The sequence below is a fragment of the Podarcis erhardii genome (genome assembly GCF_964252035.2).
Source record: "Podarcis erhardii genome assembly, chromosome: 14".
NCBI lineage: Eukaryota > Metazoa > Chordata > Lepidosauria > Squamata > Lacertidae > Podarcis > Podarcis erhardii.
Window position 1 is genome coordinate 11,969,742 of NC_138503.1, and position 22,876 is coordinate 11,992,617.

The 22,876-nt window shown below is 46.1% G+C and overlaps 1 protein-coding gene and 1 long non-coding RNA gene across 4 annotated transcripts in view; one reads left to right on the plus strand and one right to left on the minus strand.

Annotated features, from left to right (window-relative positions):
• TNFAIP8L3 (TNF alpha induced protein 8 like 3) overlaps window positions 1-22,876 on the minus strand; it is a 54,922-nt gene that overhangs the window by 9,345 nt on the left and 22,701 nt on the right. The window contains exons 1-2 of one of the 3 annotated variants that reach the window (XM_081839348.1): window positions 11,748-12,023; window positions 9,783-9,889 (exon numbers count right to left, since the gene is read on the minus strand). The exons of 1 other annotated variant lie outside the window; for it this stretch is intronic. The gene's annotated coding sequence lies outside the window, so the exon portion shown is untranslated. Of the gene's footprint in view, window positions 1-9,782; window positions 9,890-11,717; window positions 12,024-22,876 lie in introns of those variants that run through there. One more of the 3 variants, XM_081839349.1, reaches the window with a different exon arrangement.
• Window positions 73-22,876, plus strand: part of LOC309328947 — a 340,017-nt gene continuing 317,213 nt past the window's right edge. Inside the window, exon 1 of the long non-coding RNA XR_014150939.1 lies at window positions 73-184. This is a non-coding gene — a long non-coding RNA (uncharacterized lncRNA). The remainder of the gene's footprint in view (window positions 185-22,876) is intronic.

A 22,876-nucleotide genomic window follows, 5' to 3' on the forward strand; every position in this document is an offset into this window, starting at 1 on the left:
ACCACTTCCCCAGTGGCACAAAACATTTGCTAAAATAAAGGAAGCAGAGCAGTCTAGGGCGGGGTATAAACTATTCTTATTTTTGTTTAGTTGCTGGGAATTGTAACTCTGTGAGAGGTAAATTTCAGTGCCCAGGATTCTCTGAGGGAAAGAAGGAGGGTCAGACGCTTGGCAGCTACCTGAAGTTGCCCAGGTGCCCTGGGCCTGGCAGAGAGAGTGTTCCTGGAGCCCAGAGTCCATTGGCTTCCATCCTTGGCCCGGCTCTGACCTCACAACCAGCTGTGGAATCCTGGGGAATGTTTGGTTTCCTAGGAGACCAGGTGAGTTGCTTGAAAGTATCCCTGGCTAAGTTGAAAGCCCAGTCAGTTGGAGCAGTTAGCAGCCATTCAGATCCCTTCTTCTGTTCCTGTTTTGAAAGCTGTTCGGATGGATTAACTGACTTTCTGGACATCTTCAGTTTTCTACCCCTATGGAACAATGTGCCGCTGGATGCGCAGAAAGTAAAGTCATGGGAAGGAGGGGAGACATCCTGAAGATTCATGCCCCCACCACATGCCCAGTTTTTAAAGATGCTCCTTGGTTATTTGACCTTTCTAAATCCCATGCTGGGTGTTACATGAGCCAGTAATTTTCCCAGGGAGTTTTCTGATGATTTTTCTGAGTTTCCTTTTTTGTCATCATCCAAATTGCAGCAGAATTACCACCCCCCATCCCAAATATTCAGGAGAATATTTCCCCACCCCCAATTTCACCCCCCACAAATAGGATGGGAAATTCTGGGAGATCATTTTTCACTCAACCCTAAAATACACACCCCACCTCTTTAGGGATCCCACTTGCACCCTTGGGTGCTCTCTTCATTGGGTCCTTCTCCCTCCCAAGGGTAGCCTGGAACTTTTGAGTTCTCGAAAATGGCCAGGGGAGAATTTCTCTCCAAACAAGACCCAGAATAGCAGTGATGGACTTTGGGCTCTCCAATTTCAGTGGCCCTGTGCAACAAAGGCACCCCCGCCACTGTCTCTCACGCTTTAATCTACAGAGCCCAAGAAAGAACAACCTGCTTTAGCTGCGTGCTTTCCAGACTCCGCTGGGATTCGGCTGCTACCTGACGTTCCTCCCATTCTGCCCTCTTTGCACAGAGCTGCTTATGATGGAGGCCTCCCACCTGAGATCGCTGCACGTTCTTACTGTATTATTTTACCAGCGAATGTATAAAGAGAAACTCCTTTCGCAGGAGGAGCTGGCCCTCACCTCCCCCAACCAAAGAGGTCCAGCGCTGAGGGCCTTCTGGTGGTTCCCTCACTACAAGAAGCCAAGTTACAGGGAACCAGGCAGAGGGCCTTCTCGGTGGTGGCGCCCACCCTGTGGAATGCCCTCCCATCAGATGTCAAAGAAATAAACAATTACAGTATATAGCATTTAGAAGACATCTGAAGGCAGCCCTGTTTAGGGAAGCTTTTAATGTTTAATAGGTTATTGTATTTTAGTGTTTTGTTGGAAGCCACCCAGAGTGGCTGGGGAAACCCAGCCAGATGGGCGGGGTATAAATAATAATAATAATTATTATTATTATTATTATTATTATTATTATCCTTCCCTGATAGCCCGACTTATACCTAGGGATGGAGGAGACATTCAGTTCAGTTCACATTTAAAGCAGGGTAATTTCTAAGATTTGCAGTTTCCAAAACAACATAAGCACTGAAACACAATATGAAGATGGAAAGAAGATAAAGTCCTTGGCAGAGAAGAACGGCAAATCAAGTTGATGGGTTATGCCGAAATGGCTAAAACAGGCATAGGCAAACTTGGCCCTCCGGATGTTTAATGCTTAATAGGTTATTGTATTTTAGTGTTTTGTTGGAAGCCACCCAGAGTGGCTGGGGAAACCCCGCTAGATGGGCGGGGTCTAAATAATAAACTATTATTATTATTATTAGATTAAAGAGAACATCTTAAGATCCACAGAAAGGCTGCTTCCCCTCCAGACCGGCCCCCATTCTGTGGCTTGTGCTGGCCTCTGCTTCTTCCTGGGTGGGCCAGGAGCAGAGGGAGACATCCCTTTGCCTCGCCCCCAGTGCCCCCACTCAGGGAAGGGTCGACAGTTGGAGCACAGCCTCCCAAGAGCTCTGCAGCAGGATCAGGCCCAAGGGGCCCAGACAGACATGCAGCCTGTTCTCGGGGGTCCCACAAGCAGCAGGGCAGGAGTGCAAGAGAAACACCCCCCAGGAACAGGGATTGTTCAGAGGCACCCACTGACTTGCGCATTGGAGGACGGGGGTGGCGGCCAGTTGCTGCCTCTCAGCCTAGCCTACCTCACAGGGCTGTTGTGAGGATTCAATGAGGAGGGAATCCATGGACACCCTTCCTAAGCTCCTTGGAGGAAAAGGTGGGGTGTAAATGACATAAATAAATGAGACGCCTGGTCTCTCCACCACTGAGAAAGTGGTGGGATTCAAAAAAGAGCAGGCCATCTCTGTCCCTCTCCTGTCCCTGCTGGGGTTATTCTTTATTACCTCCACTCTCATTGCCTTTCTCACCCTCCCCTCCTGTGTATCTCTCCCCCCCCCCCCCCGGTTCTCTGTCAGGGCCAATGAAGGAACTCCAAGAGCAAGCGCCCCTCATTCAATAGCCTTGAACTATTCCATAGCATCAGAGATGATGCCTTCTGCTCTGCAAATCTCACAACTAAAATCTTCAACTGGGTTATAGAAATAAAGATAGAACAAGACAGAAGTACTGTTTTGGGGGGACGGAGCGGGCAGGTGTGGAGGACTCCCTAGTCCTGAATGGGGTAACTGTGCCCCTGAAGGACCAGGTGTGCAGCCTGGGAGTCATTTTGGACTCATAGCTGCCCATGGAGGCACAGGTCAATTCTGTGTCCAAGGCAGCTGTTTACCAGTTTCATCTGGTATGCAGGTTGAGACCCTACTTGCCCACAGACTGTCTTGCCAGAGTGGTGCATGCTCTAGTTATCTCCCGCTTGGACTACTACAAGAAGAAGAAGAAGAAGAGTTTGGATTTGATATCCCGCCTTTCACTCCCTTTAAGGAGTCTCAAAGCGGCTAACATTCTCCTTTCCCTTTCTCCCCCACAACAAACACTCTGTGAGGTGAGTGGGGCTGAGAGACTTCAAAGAAGCATGACTAGCCCAAGGTCACCCAGCAGCTGCATGTGGAGGAGCGGAGACACGAACCCGGTTCCCCAGATTACAAGACTACCGCTCTTAACCACTACACCACACTGGGGCTACCTTTGAAGGTGACCCGGAAACTACAACTAATCCAGAATGCGGCAGCTAGACTGGTGACTGGGAGTGGCTGCTGAGACCACATAACACCAGTCCCGAAAGAACTAAATGGCCCAGTATACCTGAAGGATTGTCTCCACCCCCACCGTCCAGCCCGGACACTGAGGTCCAGTTCTGAGGGCGTTCTGACGGTTCCCTCACTGTGAGAAGCAAAGCTACAGGGAACCAGGCAGAGGGCCTTCTCGGTAGTGGCGCCCGCCCTGTGGAACACCCTCTCATCAGATGTCCAGGAAATAAACAACTATCTGATTTTTAGAAGACATTTTAGACGGCAGCCCTGTTTAGGGAAGTTTTTAATGTTTTACCGTGTTTTAATATTCTGTTGAGAGCTGCCCAGAGTGGCGGGGTGTAAATAAATTATTATTATTATTATAATTAGTATTATCCACCGACTTCAACCCATCCAATTCAGGGGGTGGGTCTGCAGACGAGTTAAATGCCCCCTGCCTTTTTTTCTGGCTGAAAACTGTACCTCTGAAGTTGCTTTTTACTGTCCCTTCAGAAGGATGATTCTCAGGGGGGAAACGGAGCAGGAGGAAAGCATTAACCCTTCTCCCCCCAGATTCCCAAACATAGGATTAAAATATGTGTTTGACGTCAGTGTCTAGGGTGATACGTACTGGCAGGATATCAAAGATGGAGCAGCAGCACCTGCCAACATTATGTTGCTATGCTGGTGGTGTATTTTTCATAGGATATAAAAAGCGGCCTTATAGTGAGTCAGGCCATTGCTCAGTGTTGCCTACAATGCCTGGTTTTCAGACAGGGCTGTTTCCTGCCCCTAGCTGGAGATGCTACAGACTGGGCTTGGAACCTTTTTCATGCAATGCTGTACCAATGCATGACCTTTAAAGCCCTAAATGGCCTCAGTCCAGTATACCTGAAGGAGCGACTCCACCCCCATCGTTCTACCAGGACACTGAGGTCCAGGGCTGAGGGCCTTCTGGCAATTCCCTCGCTGCGAGAAGCCAAGTTACAGGGAACCAGGCAGAGGGCCTTCTTGGTAGTGGCGCCCGCCCTGTGGAACGCCCTCCCACCAGATGTCAAAGAGAAAAGTAACTACCAAACTTTTAGAAGACATCTAAAGGCAGCCCTGTTTAGGGAAGCTTTTAATGTTTAATAGGTCATTGTATTTTAGTGTTTTGTTGGAAGCCACCCAGAGTGGCTGGGGAAACCCAGCCAGATGGGCGGGGTATAAATAATATATTATTATTATTATTATTATTATTATTATTATTATTATTATTATTATTATTATCATCCTTCCCTCATAGCCCGACTTATACCTAGGGATGGAGGAGACGTTCAGTTCTCATTTAAAGCAGGGTAATTTCTAAGATTTGCAGTTTCCAAAACAACATAAGCACTGAAACACAATATGAAGATGGAAAGAAGATAAAGTCCTTGCCAGAGAAGAACGGCAAATCAAGTTGTTGGATTATGCCGAAATGGCTAAAACAGGCATAGGCAAACTTGGCCCTCCAGATGTTTTGGGACTACAACTCCCATCATCCCTAGCTAGCAGGACCAGTGGATGATGGGAATTGTAGTCTCAAAACATCTGGAGGGCCAAGTTTGCCTATGCCTGGGCTAAAATGACCAGAAGAATCAGAAATCAGGAAGACCAAATTTTCAATAAGGAATGGGGAAAATTTATAATTCATCTTAAAAACCATTGTTTTTAAGTTGAAATTGTTAGCAGGATTGGAATAACACTTGTAGTTTAATGGTGAATTTTGGACACAATGGAGAGGTAAAAGATTTGGATTTTTATAAAAGATGCAGGAGGAAATGATTAACAATAGGACCCACAAAGGGGAGAAGGGAAGTCTAAGAGATTCTTTGGAATCTTGTTTCTATGTTGTATGTTGTATATGTGGCTGTAAGATTTTAATCTTAACAACCAAATAAATTTATTTTTTAAAAAACCCAATATGAACACTATGACACCCAAGATACTTCAAAACTCACACCTATCTGATTTTTTATGTGCAGTTCTCCAACCAAGGCTTACAGAACTGCACATATTAGTGGGAAATGTGTATGAAAATGAATGCATTTGTGAAGATAATGTACAAGAAATGCATTACATTAGAAGCCGCTTGCAAAAATGCACGCCCTAGTCAAAACCACAGAGAAAAACATGTCTTTTAGCGATTGTGAAGATCTCTGAAAGGATGTCTCCAAACGGTGAGAATGGGAGATGGAGTATCAAATGCAATTCAATGCAAACAGGTGAAAAGTGATGCATGTCGGGACAAAAACAACTTAATTTCACAGTGGTACCTCAGGTTAAGTACTTAATTCGTTCCATTTAAAAATGGATTGATAATAGATGAAAATATAATGTTATAATATGTTAAGATAAAGAGCTAAGATAAAACAAAGAGGGAAAGGATTTGCTGAATTAACTATTCGAACAGGAATACAAAAAAGGGAGGTGTGAGGAAGTCATGGAAACAAGTAAATGAATTGTAAGACATAGAAAGAGGGATTTATTTTTAACTGTTTTTATTTTTTCCGTATTCTGTATTTTTTGTTTCTTTTTCTTTTCTATTTTTTTTCATTTTTGTAACCCCTTTTTTTGGGGAAATCTTAATAAATATCATTTTTTTTTTTAAAAAAGTACTTAATTCGTTCCGGAGGTCGGTTCTTAACCTGAAACTGTTCTTAACCTGAAGCACCACTTTAGCTAATGGGGCCTACCGCTGCCGCCACGCCGCTACTGTGCGATTTCTGTTCTCATCCTGAAGCAAAGTTCTTAACCTGAAGCACTATTTCTGGGTTAGCGGAGTCTGTAACCTGAAGCGTATGTAACCCGAGGTACCACTGTATACGCTTATAAGGGTCTAAACTGGTAGTGCCTGGGCAGGAACGAGACCTTGGACAGCTCTGTGAATATGTCGCCCAAATGTGCGGCTAGGAATCAGATCTCAACCCTCTCTTGTAGAACGGGCAAGAACGGACGCTGCTTTCTGCCCACACATACTGTAAGTGCTCTTAAAAGTTCCATTGCCTTTTAAGGAATGGAAATGAACCTTTTTTTAAAAGAAAAAAAATGGTCTTGCAATGGCACCAGTAAGGGTATCATTTATCAGTTGCAATCCAAACCCCGGAAAGAATCTTGGGACAATCTTACTAATGTTGGAAAGTGGAATATTTCTTCAAGGCTCAGAAAATATATCCGGATCTGCAAAAGTATTACAACATCCCCCCCACCCCTAATATAAGCAATAAACCTTTTACAAATCTAATTTAAATACATTTCAGCCAAGTAATGTCAGCAGGCAGCAGGTTTTCTAAGGCTTTGCAAGCAGTAAAACTGCCACATTCTGTGGGCAAAGAACCTCAGTTTTTAACAAGGCTTAATGGGCAGAAGTTCATACAGCTACAACTACAATTAATCCAGAATGCGGCTGCTGGATTGGTGATTGGGAGCGGCCGCCAGGACCACATAACACCAGTCCTGAAAGACCTCCATTGGCTCCCAGTACGTTTCCAAGCACAATTCAAAGTGATGGTGCTGACCTGTAAAGCCCTCGGCCCTGTATACCTAAAAGAATGTCTCCACCCCTGTCACCAGCCCCTCTTCCTTGTTTTAACTGGATTATCCAGGGACTGTGGGACCTTTTGCAAAATGCCTTAAATAAATACACAAAGAACAAAGAACAGAAGAACACGCACTGTGTCAGTTTGCCCTAAGATGCTTTTATTTATTTTTTTATCACTGCACGACCCCATCCATTGCATCATGTCTATTAGACTTCTTGCCTGTAGGCAGCCGAGAACTGCTTATCTTTTAATGTACGAACAGTGCTCAGAGATGTTTTACAAGTGTTTAGCAGTGCGGACAAGTGGAAGCACAAAGTACATGAGGAAATTCGGGCAGACTGCGATGCTCTCGGGCTTTTCTCCCCTCTTTTAGGGGAGCTGTTCTGTCCTATTTGGAGTCTGGAAGGAAACTTTGAAAAGTAGCAAAAATAGCGAATTTTCCTTAGGCCTGGAGCTTGAACAAAGCAGCGACAGGCAAGCTGACAGAAAGGAGGTGGCAGCCCATCGCTTCCAAAACAAACTTTGAAAGGAGCAGGCATTGAAAAAAGGGCGGCTCTGATGCTGTCAGCAGCCTGGGCAGCAACGCCGAGCTTCAGTTTTCCACCCTGCAAGCCAGAGAGAGGCTCAGCCTCTTCTCTCCCCCAAATAAAAGCCACCAGGTTCTTTACAGGATCCGCTTCAAAGGGAACTCGTTGAATAGGGCAGCAAAAACCAAGGAGCAAACAGCTCCCAGAGTTTGGCAAGGAAAGGAGGAAGGGACGACCAGAGCAACTTGGTAACAAATCTCTCAGCCCCACTCACCTCACAGAGTGTTTGTTGTGGGGGAGGAAGGGAAAGGAGAATATTAGCCACTTTGAGACTCCTTTGGGTAGTGATAAAGTGGGATATCAAATCCAAACTCCTCCTCCTCCTCCTCTCCTCTAGTATTGGGTTAGACACAATCCCACTTTCTTTGCTAGCCTGCAAAGGTTTGCAGGCAGTTGTACTGTTCTGATTCTATCAGTGCATGCCCTGTCCTTTTCCACTGAATCTGCCTGTTCCATAAGGCTTTGGGAAACGGATTGCTTTTAATGTGAAGGTAAAGGTAAAGGGACCCCTGACCATTAGGTCCAGTTGTGACCGACTCTGGGGTTGTGGCGCTCATCTTGCTTTATTAGCTGAGGGAGCCGGCGTACAGCTTCCGGGTCATGTGGCCAGCATGACTAAGCCTCTTCTGGCGAACCAGAGCAGTGCACGGAAATGCCGTTTGCCTTCTCGCCAGAGTGGTACCTATTTATCTATTTGCAGTTTGATGTGCTTTCGAACTGCTAGGTCGGCAGGAGCAGGGACCGAGCAATGGGAGCTCACCCCGTCACGGGAATTCGAACCGTGACCTTCTGATTGGCAAGTCCTAGGCTCTGTGGTTTAACCCACAGCACCACCCGCATCCCTTTTAATGTGAAAGGGCTGGATAATTGTAATTATCTGATCCTCCTAAACTCCCACTGCCTTGCGGGAGATATTCGGAAGACTCCAATTCGGGACTCCAATTCCCAATGACCATGGGTGATGGGAGTTGCAGTCCAGCAACCTCTGGAGGGCCACAGATCCCACACCCTTGGTTCAATTCCTGTTTTCAAACTTGAAAAAACTCCTGAAAGAGTCAAACCTTGGTTCTCAAACTGCTCCGTTGCCGAATGTTTCAGCTTCCGAACGCCGAAAACTCAGAAGCAAATGCTTCTGTTTCCGAATGCGCCTCAGAGGTCAAACGGCTTCTGAGGCGTGTTTCTCAGTTTCCCCCATTGAACTTGTTGACAGCCCTTTGATCCTCGGTTTTTGAATGTTTTGGAAGTCGAATGGACATCTGCAATGGATTACATTCAAAAACTGAGGTTCCACTGTATATGGTTTTACTTCTATCAATGTCCGATTGTTTTTTAACAAATGTCCCCCACCCCGTGTTTTTAGCAGTTCTCAGTTTTACCTGTAAGCCACTGTGAGCCCAGTCAGGGGAAAAGGTGGAGCATAAATAAATATATGATAAAAAGGTAAAGGTAAAGGGATCCTTGACCGTTAGGTCCAATTGCGGATGACTCTGAGGTTGTCATCTTGCTTTACTGGCCGAGGGAGCCGGTGTACAGCTTCCGGGTCATGTGGCCAGAATGACTAAGCCACTTCTGGTGAACCAGAGCAGTGCACAGAAACACCGTTTACCTTCCTGCAAGAGCGGTACCTATTTATCTACTTGCACTGTTGTGCTTTCGAACTGCTAGATGGGCAGGAGCACGGACCGAGCAACGGGAGTTCACCCTGTCATGGGGATTCAAACCATCGATTCAAGCCCTAGGCTCTGTGGTTTAACCCACAGTGCCACAGTGTTCTGCAAATGTTCTGGTTTATTTATTTTCCTGTCCCACTTTCACTGTGCTGCAGCACCAGAGTGGTAACTTTGGAGGGAAATAAAGCAGAACAGCAGGGTGTGTGTGTGTCCAGTATAAATCTGTCCCTAAAGCACCATTATTATGTCAATGATATGTTCCAGAATGTACATCTGCAAAACAACCCAGAACACCAGTTTTGGAGGAACCCCACACCAGTAGCAGAAATTCTAAAACCCAAACTCATTCAGGTTTTATTTTTCATCCCTTTCCAATAAATCCCCAGATTTTAGGGATAATATATGCAGAATACGGCAAACGCTAAAAAAAGGTTTTTAAAAAAGAGCACAGGAAAGCTAAAATCCAGAATCCAACTTTCAGGGAACCTTGTCCCCCCCCACCCCAATTCCTACCCAGAAAGTTTTCCCTCAGAACAGTCCCCATGTCTTATGACATTATTCACCTGGTCCACTGATATCTGCTCCCCCCCCTTTCGTTAAGCCTCAATGATAATTGTACATATTTGACTAAACAGCTATGCTTGGTTTTTTCCTAAACCAAACCTTATTAGGCCATGTTTATACCGAACACCCTCTAGAAGACGCTATGCCGTTTTCATTCGCCTCAATCTATGTCTTGTTTCCGTGATCAAGAAGCTAAACAGAGACATCTGAAAGGGAGAAGAGGGAAAAAACCCCCATCCCATTTAAAAGAACTACGGCCAAGTTCAAAGTTTTCATACCAACATATCCTCTATTTGCATTTTCTGGAAACAACTGAAGACATTACTGAAAACAACAAGCTTTTCCCGAGGAATGAATGAATGAATGGGTCTCTGCCATTCCCTGTATTGTTTTTTAATGTATCTCATGTTCTTTTAAATGCTGTTTTAGTTAATTGAGGCAGGTCTGTGGAAGGCATTAATACAGTGGTGCCTCGCAAGACGAAAATAATTCGTTCCGCGAGTCTCTTCGTCTAGCGGTTTTTTCGTCTTGCGAAGCACGGCCATTAGCAGCTTAGCGGATTAGCGCTATTAGCGGCTTAGCGGTTTAGCGGCTATTAGCGGCTTAGTGGCTTAGAAAAAAGGGAAAAAGGGGAAAAAACTCGCAAGACTCGCAAGACGTTTTCGTCTTGCGAAGCAAGCCCATAGGGAAATTCGTCTTGCGAGTTTTTTCCTTTCGTCTAGCGAGTTTTTCGTCTTGCAAGGCATTCGTCTTGCGGGGCACCACTGTAATAATAATATTTTGGTGACTGTCCACCTTGTGGGAATGATTTCCACCTTAACCCACCTGCGGATTGGCCCTTGTGCAAGAAACAGGCAGGCTTGGGGCTCGAGAGGTGTGCTCAGATTTTCGACCATTACATCTTTACGATCTAATTGAAAGTTTTATTGGCTTTCGTTTCCCTTTTTGTTTCCGTGCAGGATGCGCCTGCGACAAGGCGAGATATGGTGCAAAGCCAATTTGCAAAACAGGACGGGGAAAAAACAAATTCTATTTAACGTTAAAGATTGCAAGATGAGAGCAGGAGGAGGAGGAGGAAGAGGAAAAGCCCCAAGCGATGGGGGCAGAAATTATAGTACCATAAAAGATATCGAGGAACACTGGAAGTTGAGAAACACAAACGCAGACCACAAGGACAATTCGAGCATCGTGAACGGAAGCAGGAAGGCCTACTCAAAGGGAGGCGAGATGCAAAAGGGACTGAGGTCTCTGCAGATCCTCACTTACAGGGTGGGGAGGGACAGGAGATCCTGCCCCAGTAAATTTTATTATGTTCCCCCCCCACCTCCACCCACTCACAGGGCCATCTTTAGCATAATGCGGTGCCCCACCCAGTGCCCCCCAATTTAGTTTAACCCCGCCCCGGTGCCGTTGTGATTGACAAGCGCTGCTGCCACTGTGTGTGTGTGTTTAGTGGGTGTGGGGGAGGGTTGTGCTGCTCTCTCCCCCGCCTCCCCTCCCCTCTCCCGCCCTGTGCGCCCCTTCCTGCCCCCAGCCAGGCCGAGCTAGTAATACAGTACAGACAACAGTAAGCTTTTCTTGACACGGTTCATGGTGGAACTCTGGGATTACCCCCAGAAACTGTAGTGATGGCCACCAACTCGGATGGATTTGAAAGGTGTTTAGACAGAATCATTTAGGACAAGACTATCAGAATGGCAAGGGATGCGGGTGGCACTGTGGGTTAAACCACAGAGCCTAGGACTTGCCGATCAGAAGGTTAGCGGTTCGAATCCCCGTGACAGGGTCAGCTCCCATTGTTCTGTCCCTGCTCCTGCCCACCTAGCAGTTCGAAAGTACATCAAAGTGCAAGTAGATAAATAGGTACCACCCTGGCAGGAAGGTAAACGGCATTTCCGTGCGCTGCTCTGGTTCACCAGAAGCGGCTTAGTCATGCTGGCCACATGACCCGGAAGCTGTACACTGGCTCCCTGGGCCAGTAAAGTGAGATAAGAGTCGGCCACGACTGGACCTAATGGTCAGGGGTCCCTTTACCTTTACTTTATCAGAATGGCTATGCTCTACCTCCACATTCAGAGGCAGCAAGGCTTCTCAATGCTGGAAACCAGAGGAGGGGAGAAAGTGCTCTTGCGTTGGGTCCTGTTTGCAGGTTTCTCAAAGGCATCTGGCTGGCCATTGTGAGAACAAGATGGGAGGGAGTTCCCTAGTTAAATGTGTCACCTGGCGCCATTGTGATGTCAGGTGATTGACAGGTGGGTGACCCTATCCACTTGCCAAACTTGTGTATTAGGACAATACCTGGGAAGACAGGCAAACTAATGCCAGTGTATTGGAAGAAGCAAAGATCACCAGTGTCGAAGCGATGATTCTTCAACATCAACTACGTTGGACTGGGCGTGTTGTTCAGATGCCTGATTATTGTCTTCCAAAGCAACTACTCTATTCCAAACTTTAAAATGGAAAGCGTAATCCTGGTGGTCAATAAAAGAGGTTTAAATATTCTTTCAAGGCAAATCTCAATAAATGTAGTATAAACACCAACAACTGGGTAACGCTGGCCTGTGAGCGCTCCAGTTGGAGAACAGCCTTTACCAAAGGTGTCATGGGCTTTGAAGATGCTCAAACTCAGGATGAAAGGGAGAAATGTGCTAAGACAAAGGCACATTTGGCAAACCCTCACCTTGATCAACTCCCGCCCGGAAACCTATGTCCCCACTGTGGAAGGATGTGTGGATCCAGAATTGGTCTCCACAGGCACTTACAGATTCACTTTTAAAACTGTGTTTATGGAAGACAATCTTACTCGCCTATGAGTGACAAGAAGAAGATTAGGATAATAAGAGCACAAACACCTGCATTTTATTTTATTTTCCCCCCATCCTCACTCCCTTTCTTTCTTATTTTGTCACCATCTTTTTATAAATGAAATATTAAGGACAACAACAGTTGGGCGGTGCGGAGATGCAGGTCAAATCTAGTTCTCCACCACCTCTGATTTCCCATGATAGAAGAAGGCTAGCGAAAAACAGGGCTTGGCTCAGCACCCTTCCTCCTGTGAATCATTGCTCCACATTGCTTTCCGATTAGCTTCTTGCAATTCAGAGGTAGGGCACAAATAAACGTTGACGGGGAGGGAGGCGAGAGACGCCCAGAACTCTGAGCGCTCCGGCCTGCCAGCTAGCCAAAGCAGAGAAAGCTGTGGGGAGGGGGAGTGAAATGGGGTGGGTGCTTTGAAAACGTTGTATGGGGAACTGGCTTTGAAAAAAAGAAATGGTTATTCATTGGTTCATTCATGAACTTGCCCCGCCATTCAGAAGATTTGGCAGGGGAAGCGGAGGGCAGAATAGGGCCTCGGCTCGGCCGCTGCATAACGATGACCAAAAATCTGTTTCCATCTTCTCGAAGCCAGTGGGTCTATTTCACCTTCATCTCTCTTGCAGTATTTTGAGACTACCCAAATGCCAAGAGAAAACAAAAACTCCTGACCTGCGGTTCTAAAGAGAGAAGCAGCCTTTCCTACAAAGCCACAGGCAGTTGCTAAGTTGCTCCCTAGACCCCCCAAGATAGATCAGGTTTCGGGTTTTCTTAGTGACTGGGCATGTGCGTTGGAATAAGACTTGGATTGTTCTTGAAGGCAAGCTGCCAGCCCATTTCCCTACACTATAGCCACCTTTTTGGCCGACAGAGGCTCTTTGCTTGTAGCAGCTGCCTACCAGGCAGAAATCCAACAGGACCAGCTTCCCCAACCCAGCGATGGGGCAAATCTGGATTTCCTGCATGGCGGGCTGTTTGCTTGTGTTTAAGAAGCAGCATCTGCTTCAGAGAAGTGGTGGTCTTTCCCTACAGGATGACCAGGCAGAGAAGCCAAAACAGAAAATGAGGGTAAACAGATGCAATCAAAAGCTCCTGCACATTTTAAAGTATTTATGCTGAAGACAGAATTTTAATGGGTGCAGCTGGGAAGGCTGAGATATTATCTCCTGCAAGGCTATTGAAATATACAAGAATCTCTGCATTGGGTCCCTCTAGATTTGAAGCCAGGGTTTTGGACTCATGGCCAAGGTAGCCAAAATAAAAGTAAAAAATAAATAAATAACAGTGCAGACCTTCCAAGTGTTCCTATTTTCCAGGGACAGTCCTGGATTTACAGAAACCATCCCGGTTTCTGATTTGATCAAAGAATGTCCTGCTTTCCCTTTGGACGTCCCTATTTTCACTGGGGAAATGTTGGAGGGTATGGAGTTATGTGACCCCCAAGCCAAGGGTATAAGTAGCTATACAGTTGGACCTTGGAAGGCAAACAGAATCCATTCCAGAAATCTGTTCAACCTCCAAAACGTTCGGAAACCAAAACACGGCTTCTGATTGGCTGTAGGAAGCTCCTGCAGCCAATCAGAAGCTGTGGAAGCCCCATCGGATCTTTGGCTTCCAAAAGTAGTTCACAAACCGGAACAGTCACTTCCGGGTTTGCGGCATTTGGGAGCCAAAACTAAGCTGTTCAAAAACCAAGGTATGACTGTACAGTGGTACCTCGGGTTACAGACGTTTCAGGTTACAGACGCTTCAGGTTACAGACTCTGGTAACCCAGAAATAGTACCCCGGGTTAAGAACTTTGCTTCAGGATGAGAACAGAAATCGCACGGTGGTGGTGCGGCGGCAGCGGGAGGCCCCATTAGCTAAAGTGGTACCTCAGGTTAAGAACAGTTTCAGGTTAAGAACGGGCCTCCAGAACAAATTAAGTTCTTAACCCGAGGTATCACTGTACATTCTTTGGAAGACGTCAGAAAGCAGCCTTTTATAGGGAAGGTTTCTTTTAAATTTTTATTTTTAAAAATGTTTTATTTTGTTTTTATATATGTTGGAAGCCGCCCAGAGTGGACAGGATATTATTATTATTATTATTATTATTATTATTAGACATACCTATTTTCATTGAAGAAATGTTAGTGCGTCACCTTTAAGGCCAGCATTTGCTGGAATGATTGATGCACATACCACAAACTTAGGCATGTACAATTAAGGAGGCTTAAAGTGAGGGGGATAAATGCATGTCTCTCTTATCCTAGATTACATTTCAACCACCCAAAATTCAGAGGGTTCCATACATACACAAACCCTTTTCTATCTAGGCAACGAAGAGGCATGGTCCCGATCCAAGAATACATTCCTCCCAGACCGAACACTCTAGGAGCGTGTCGATCAGGGTGGCCCAGGTAGAGTCTCCATGGCCACACAGAGAGGCCCAGACAGGCCCACTCCTGTCCTAGTGTCACAGGAGCAGTGGCGTAGCGTGGGGGGTGCAGGGGGGCCGGCCGCACTGGGCGCAACATCTGGGGGTTAGGGTTAGGGGGCGCCAATCCACGGGTTAGGGGGCGCCAATCCATGGGTTAGGGGGCGCAAATTACTTGCCTTGCCCCGGGTGCTGACAACCCACGCTACGCCACTGCACAGGAGACAACGAGGAAGCCATCTTGGACGAGCAAAATCATTCTGTCTCTCTCACTCGCCGCCAGTTTGCTAACAACTGCTGAGGGTTTGAGGTCAGAGACTGAAGAGAGCAAGAAGCAGGACACGGCTTTTATTGAAAGGGTATTAATAGATTTCCACGTTACGGTTTTGATTCCCCGTCAGGTCTGTTTTCCTTCCTCCGCTTAACGATGTAAAAGCAGGAGAATCTTAAAGAAAATCAATGACTATTCCATTCTGCATCTGATTATAATGTCAAATAGCTTTTAGGCGCTGTGCAACAAAGCCGCCCAAAGTCGTTTTCGTTGGCTATGGCCCAAAAAGGAAGAGTTTGCAAGAAATATTAGAAGCAGATAAGTAACCTCTTGGGACAGCTTTCAGAACACATGTTGGGCATGCATAAGCACCCAAATTCTATCCCCTTTAGTAGAATTGGGAAAGATTCACTTCTGAAACACTAGAGTGTCAATACCAATCAGCAAATCAGGGGTGAAGGACCTTTGGCTCTCCAGATATGGCTGAACTACAACTCCCAATAGCCCCAGTCAGCATGACCAATGGCTGAGGATGGTGGGAATTGTAGTTTAGCTTGGTGGCGGCCGCAAGGGTTTCCTGCAAGCAGCATAGATGATACTAAGCCAGATGGACTAGTGAGCCAACCTGATATGAGACAGCTTCCTACAGGCCATGAGAAAGTGGAAAGTTGTTGTCCTTAAGGCTCTGGAGAAGAATGCAGCACAGGGAGAAGGCACAGCTGTAGCTTGACTTCCCCCGTGCAATACTCCTGGGCTTGCCGGTCAGAAGGTTAGCGGTTTGAATCCCTGCGACGGGGTGAGCTCCCGTTGCTCTGTCCCAGCTCCGGCCAACCTAGCAGTTCGAAAGCCCACCAGTGCAAGTAGATAAATAGGTACTGCTGAGGTGGGAAGGTAAACGGCGTTTCTGTGCGCTCTGGTTTCTGTCACGGTGTCCCATTGCACCAGAAGCGGTTTAGTCCTGCTGGCCACATGACCCGGAAAGCTGTCTGTGGACAAACGCCGGCTCCCTTGGCCTGAAAGCGAGATGAGTGCCACAACCCCATAGTCGCCTTTGACTGGATTTAACCATCCAGGGGTCCTTTACCTTTTACCTTTTGTCCAACCACCACTCGCAGGGCTCTTAGCCTTCTTTCCTGGGGGTTCTCTAGCTGAGAATTCCTCTGAGTCCAACCAGTCTGTGAGAACAGGTGATATCCCCAAGCCTACTTGGGACTGGGCATTAGGAGGAAGAAGAGGAAGGCATCATAGATTTACAACAGGGGCTTGCAGGAGGTTGCAGCTCAAAGGCAGATGAGGGGGAAAGTTTGGAAATAATGGGAGAACCAAAGCAGCAGCTGGTTGACACGTTGTCACTAGAAAGCATTCCAGACCCTCCATCTCCCAGAAACCGGCGAGCCTTAAAAGTAGGAGAACAAAGAGCTCAAAGACAGAGGGCATATAGCAGCACCCAAAGAGGAGATGATGATGATGAATGAGGAAGTGGAGAGACGGGGGTGTTTGTGGAGATTCACACAGGACAACACCATTATCCAACAGGCTGCATTCTATAGCCTTTCTCTGTAAAGACTGAAATGAAAAAGGACGGTAGGAAACTCTTCCTTTTCTTTATACTTTCCTGTGCAACCAGCCAGGAGCCACTGACAGCATCTTGACACTTGGAGATTGTGAAGATTGAACCTGAGACCTTCTGACCATGCCAACTGCAGCCAATGGACAAGGCAGAAAGGCACAGGGTTATGTGCAAAGTAGCCCCAAGTGTAACACCCCATTTCCAGCTTGTGCAATGGGCCTTCTCCCTCTCTCTAGCCAACCCCTGCAAGATATTCTAAGGGGTTCCCGAAAAAAACCCCTGGAGCAGAATTGGTGAGAAGGAGAGGCACATACAGGCAGGAAAGCTGGGAGGGACGTTCCATGGAAATTCTTAGACTGTTGGGACATGTGAGTTGGCTATCATCCATGATTCCCTTCCTGCCTTGTGCAGTTCTGCGCATCCAATAGCCTCATCTGAAAAAGTCACCAGATGTGATGAGTTCTGGTTTCGTGTAATGAACAGTGGGACTGCTGCTCTCTGAACCTGTTTGGCCTTTTGGCTCCGTTCTTTTCTTTTTTCCGAAAAAGAAAGAAAAGAAAGTAGTCTTTTTAAATGTGTTTGTGGGAGTGGGGGGGGGGCGGCGGTGGTGGTTATTGGTTGGTTCTTGTTTGTATTATGTACTTTGTGGTTTATTCTGTATTTTATGCTGTGAGCCACCCCAAGAGCTTTGGATGAAAAGCAATATATAACTTTAATAGATAATTATAATAACAATAGTCACCCTCATTTGCAGAAGAGGCTTTTTCAAAACGACAAGTTTGCAAAAACGCCATGCAACTGCCAATTGTTCCTTTCCCTACAGAACAGGCTGTGTTAAAAAACAAAAAAAAAAAAAAAAGCAGGAAAGCAGGAAAATATGAACAGACCCACTCGAACTTACTTAATGGCTTTTTCAAATGACCTTCTGGAAAGATATTGACGAACACTAATAATGTCCGTCATAAAATGTGAAGCATTTGAAGTAGATTCAATCCCACCCCCCTGGCAAACAGAGTATCAGGCTTCCCCCACACACTTGGCAATCAAACCAAACACCCCATCTTCTTGCTCTCGATGCTTCTCTGCCCACACTCTCATGCGCACACATCAAACTACAGAGATTCCCTTGGGCGAATCAATCTGGCTGTATTTTATTCTCTGACTAGAAATACACCAATTTGCTTTCCCCAGGTAAACATGCATTGTGGGAACAGTAACACATGAAATGGCCCCAGCTTAGTGGCAGAGCAACTGCTTGGCATGGAGAACGTCATAGGTTCAACCCCTGCTGTCCCCTGTTAGAAATCCTGGAGGGACACTTTGACCACAGGGGAGGAGAGAAAGCAGATTCACTGGATTTAAAGCCAGACCTACCAAAGCCTAGGGCTTGCAGATCAGAAGGTCAGAGGTTCGAATCCCCGTGACGGGGTGAGCTCCCGTTGCTTGGTCCCTGCTCCTGGCCACCTAGCAGTTCAAAAGCACGTCAAGTGCAAGTAGATAAATAGGTACCACTCCAGCAGGAAGGTAAACAGTGTTTCCGTGTGCTGCTCTGGTTTGCCAAAAACCAGAGTTAGTCATGCCGGCCACATGACCCGGAAGCTGTACGCCGGCTCCCTTGGCCAGTAAAGTGAGATGAGCGCTGCAACCCCAGAGTCGTCCACGACTGGACCTAACGGTCAGTGGTTCCTTAACCTTTACCTTACCAAAGCCACAGTTTCAGAAACAGTGATAACAGAAACACAGGCATCCTGCAAAATCTGTGGTTCCTCGAATTTAGCAATGCAGTTCTCTAGTCAAGTAATGTGTACAAAGAGGCACATTGTGGGGTAAAGTGTGCAGACCAATGTATGCAACAACAAGCAAAAAACAAACATTAAATGAGAGGCAATTGCTTTGCAAAAATGGGTATCTGCTTCGGAAGGTGTCAATGGATCGACGCCTGGCGGAATGCATAGCACTGCAGATTGGTCTTCTGAAATGTTCACAGACACCTTTGCTGATCTGCCAAGTTGGTGGAGACAGCACCAAACTAGATGGACCAGAGATCTGACTCAGTCTAAGGCTTAATAGCTCAGAATAAAGGAAGAAGATGAAATGCTTTTTTCATACATCGCCTCTCCCCACTGCACCACGCACTCGATCTGTGGCCTTTTTCTTTGCTGCCATCATTCCCCCTTCCCACTTTCGATCTAAATTATTTCAGTCCACCTACGCAGGGAAGAAATGTGTTGACTGGGTGCGCTCCATCAAAAGCTCTTCCCGCACAACCGTCTCTGACGTCAGGACGAAAGTGCACCTGACTTTGAATGTATATCTGCATCAAATGCGCAGAGAGCTGTACTTTTAAAATGCAAATTCTATCAGCTCAAAGGTGGAAGGGGCTGATAATTAATGGGATCAGAACAGGCATGGGTTGGGGTTGAGGGGGGATTTAAACCTCCCTTCCTTTGCAAAAGTCCTGAATCCATCTGCTGAAGCTGACTTTGGGGTGAAATCCACAAATAGTTATTATTAAGCCTGCAAGGTTTAGTTGACTAATTAAGTCAGATAAATAAGTTAACAGTTGTGCAGTTAGGGAATCTCTAAGACAGGCATAGGCAACCTCAGCCCTCCAGATGTTTTGGGACTGCAACTCCCATGATCTCTAGCTAACAGGACCAGTGGTCAGGGATGATGGGAACTGTAGTCCGAAAACATCTGGAGGGCCGAGGTTGCCTACTTTATAATAATTATAAATGAGCCTCTTATAGATGTACCTTAAGTATGTGTACAAACTCAACGAAAAGTTATATTCGGTCTAATTTGAGACAAATGAACTCTCATCTCCTCATCAACGTAAAGAAGCCATGGTCTTGCTTTCATTTTGAAATGATATCTATCCATATTCTGCATATATATATATATATATATATATATATATATATATATATATGATACAGGTAAAGGACCCCTTGATGGTTAAGTCCAGTTAAAGATGACTATGGGGTTGCGGCACACATCTCGCTTTCAGGCTGAGGGAGCCGGTGTTTGTCCAAAGACAGCTTTCCGGGTCATGTGGCCAACAGGACTGAACCGCTTCTGGCGCAACAGAACACCGTGACGGAAACCAGAGCACACGGAAACTTCCTGCCGCAGCGGTACCTATTTATCTACTTGCACTGATGTGCTTTTGAACCGCTAGGTTGGCAGGAGCTGGGATAAAGCAACAGGAGCTCACCCCATAGCACAGATTTGAACCGCCAACCTTCTGATCAGCAAGCCCAAGAGGCTCAGTGGTTTAGACTAGTGTTTCCCAACCTTGTGCCTCCAGCTGTTTTTGAACTACAACTCCCATCATCCCTGACTAGCAAGACCAGTGGCAAGGGATGATGGAAATTGTAGTCCAAAAACAGCTGGAGGCACAAGGTTGGGAAACACTAGACCAATGTTTCCCAACCTTTGGTCTACAGCTCTTTTTGGACTACAACTCCCATCACCCTTAGCTATCAAGACCAGTGGTCAGGGGTGATGGGAATGGTAGTCTGAAAACAGCTAGAGACCAAAGGTTGGGAAACATTGGTTTAGACCACAGCGCCACATATTATACAATACAATACTAGGGCTGGGCAATATTTGGTTTTCAGCATCACGATATATCACCAGCTAAACATCACGACAAACCGATATATCACGATGTCTGAAAGAAGGATGGAGTTCTTTAGAAGCATGGGCTGGCTTCACTGTTTCCCCCTCACATTGCGATTTTTGCATAGCACACAAACACACACATCATGATTGGCGATATATTGCCAGGTCAAAAAATTATGAAACTGATATCACAATACGGACTTCAAACCGATTTTGGACGATGCATTGATATATCACACAGCCCTATACTATACTGTACTGTACTATATTATACTGAAATGTTTAAATCAGGGGTCAGCAACCTTTTCAAGCCGTGGGCCAGTCCACCATCTCTCAGACCATGTGGTGGGCCGGACTATATTTTGAAAAAATAATAATGAACAAATTCCTATTGTTATGTACTGAAGTTCTCACCCTGGGCCAGCAGGGGGATATTGTAGGTAGTTTTCACTCAGGTCCACATATGCAAATAAGGAATTGAAAGTGACATTCAGTGATTGGATAGTTACAGAAGGTTGTTACTGTTGCTTTGTAGTTGAGCTCTATATAAGCAGGTTGGCTGAACTCTTCAGCCCAGTTCTGTTCTGGGCCTGTGAATAAACAAGAGCTGTTTGAAGAATCACTGTGTTGTCTGATATGTTCACCCACAACTTAACACATGTTGTTGTTGTTTAGTCATTTAGTCGTGTCCGACTCTTCGTGACCCCATGGACCAGCGCACGCCAGGCACTCCTGTCTTCCACTGCCTCCCGCAGTTTGGTCAATCTCATGCTAGTAGCTTCGAAAACACTACCCAGCCATCTCTGTCTTCCCCTTCTCCTTGTGCCCTCAATCTTTCCCATCAGGGTCTTTTCCAGGGAGTCTTCTCTTCTCATGAGGTGGCCAAAGTATTGGAGCCTCAGCTTCAGGATCTGTCCTTCCAGTAATCACTCAGGGCTGATTTCCTTCAGAATGGATGCAGTCCATGGGACTCTCAAGAGTCTCCTCCAGCACCATAATTCAAAAGCATCAATTCTTCGGCGATCAGCCTTCTTTATGGTCCAGCTCTCACTTCCATACATCACTACTGGGAAAACCATAGCTTGAACTATAGGGTCCTTTGTTAGCAAGGTGATGTCTCTACTTTTTTTTTTTAACTTAACACAACTTAATATGCCCCACAAATAACCCAGAGATAAAAGGACACATTCTACTCATGTAAAGACACGCTGATTCCTGGACCATCCGTGGGCTGGATTGAGAAGGCGATCGGGCTGCATCCGGCCCCCGGGCCTTAGGTTGCCTACCCCTGGTTTAAATGTGTTTTTTTTTTATTGTCCTTGAATCTTCCTGCCACACTTGCCATCCTCTCCTGCCACACCAGTGTGGCAGGCCACTCCCTGAGAACCACTACTCTTGACTTTGCGCTCAACAGTCTTACCGCCTTTACCTTCTTTAGAAGGTAATAGTGCATAAGTTAATTCAAAAGGCAGTGAACATTCCCCATGGCTTCTGCAATAACAGTACCACCACAGATTCAATTCTGCATGTGTATGTGTTGGAATAAAGAGGGGCTGCCAAGGAAGAGGGCAGCAACCACCCCCCCATATTGCTAACACATATAAAAACTGCAGGTGCCAAGCGCTATCAAGGCCACATCTGCACCTATATCTAAAACATTAACACAACACTTTAAACAATGATGGCTCCCCGCAAAGCATTCTGGGAGCTATAATTTGCTCAGGGAGCTGAGAGTCGTTAGGAGAAACCCTATTTCCCTCTTGGAGCTACAATTCCCTGAGCTGTTAAGCACTCAGTCCATACCCCCAGGGAACCAATTCCCAGGGAATTGGAAAGGACAATTGCAACGATGTACATAAAGCGCTTCAAAGACTAAAAGAAGAAAAGAGGATCTATAAATGCTGCGTGTTATTAAACAACCATGAGCAAATTGTTTAATATCTGTTTCGGGGACGCTTACTGCGGAATGAAAAAATATATCTCTTTACAATAGACAAATGAGCACTTCTTCTTTTTTTTTTTTTTTTTAAAAAAGGGGGAATTGTTGAAGTTTTGAATTATGGCTTCTATTTTTATGACAGAGTTGCAGTTAGTGCCAAAGAGCTAAACAGCCTGAATCAGAAGCAAATGAGAGGGCTGGAAAAACATTACTCATTCTTCTTTAGCTGCATTGTTCAAAGGGGAAACAGGAATTCCTTCTTGTTCCTTTCGACGCTCCCCATCCAACGCGGCACGATTCACAGTGTCAGAACTCATCTAAATTGTCTTCAGCACAGTTCGCGAAAAGATGTCAACAGTGATTAAGGTAACCTAGCTTTTAATCCTGTAATGTCCTTCTCAAAGGGGTTTCTCTAGTATCAAATGCCTACAGTGCCAGGGGGTTGTGGCTAGTGCACTCACCCCTGGGGGGGTACCACATTGGCACAACCCCCCCCCAGTGTGACCCCTCCATTTATGAGATATTAGCAGTACATCTTTAGAAATGGTTCTGCTC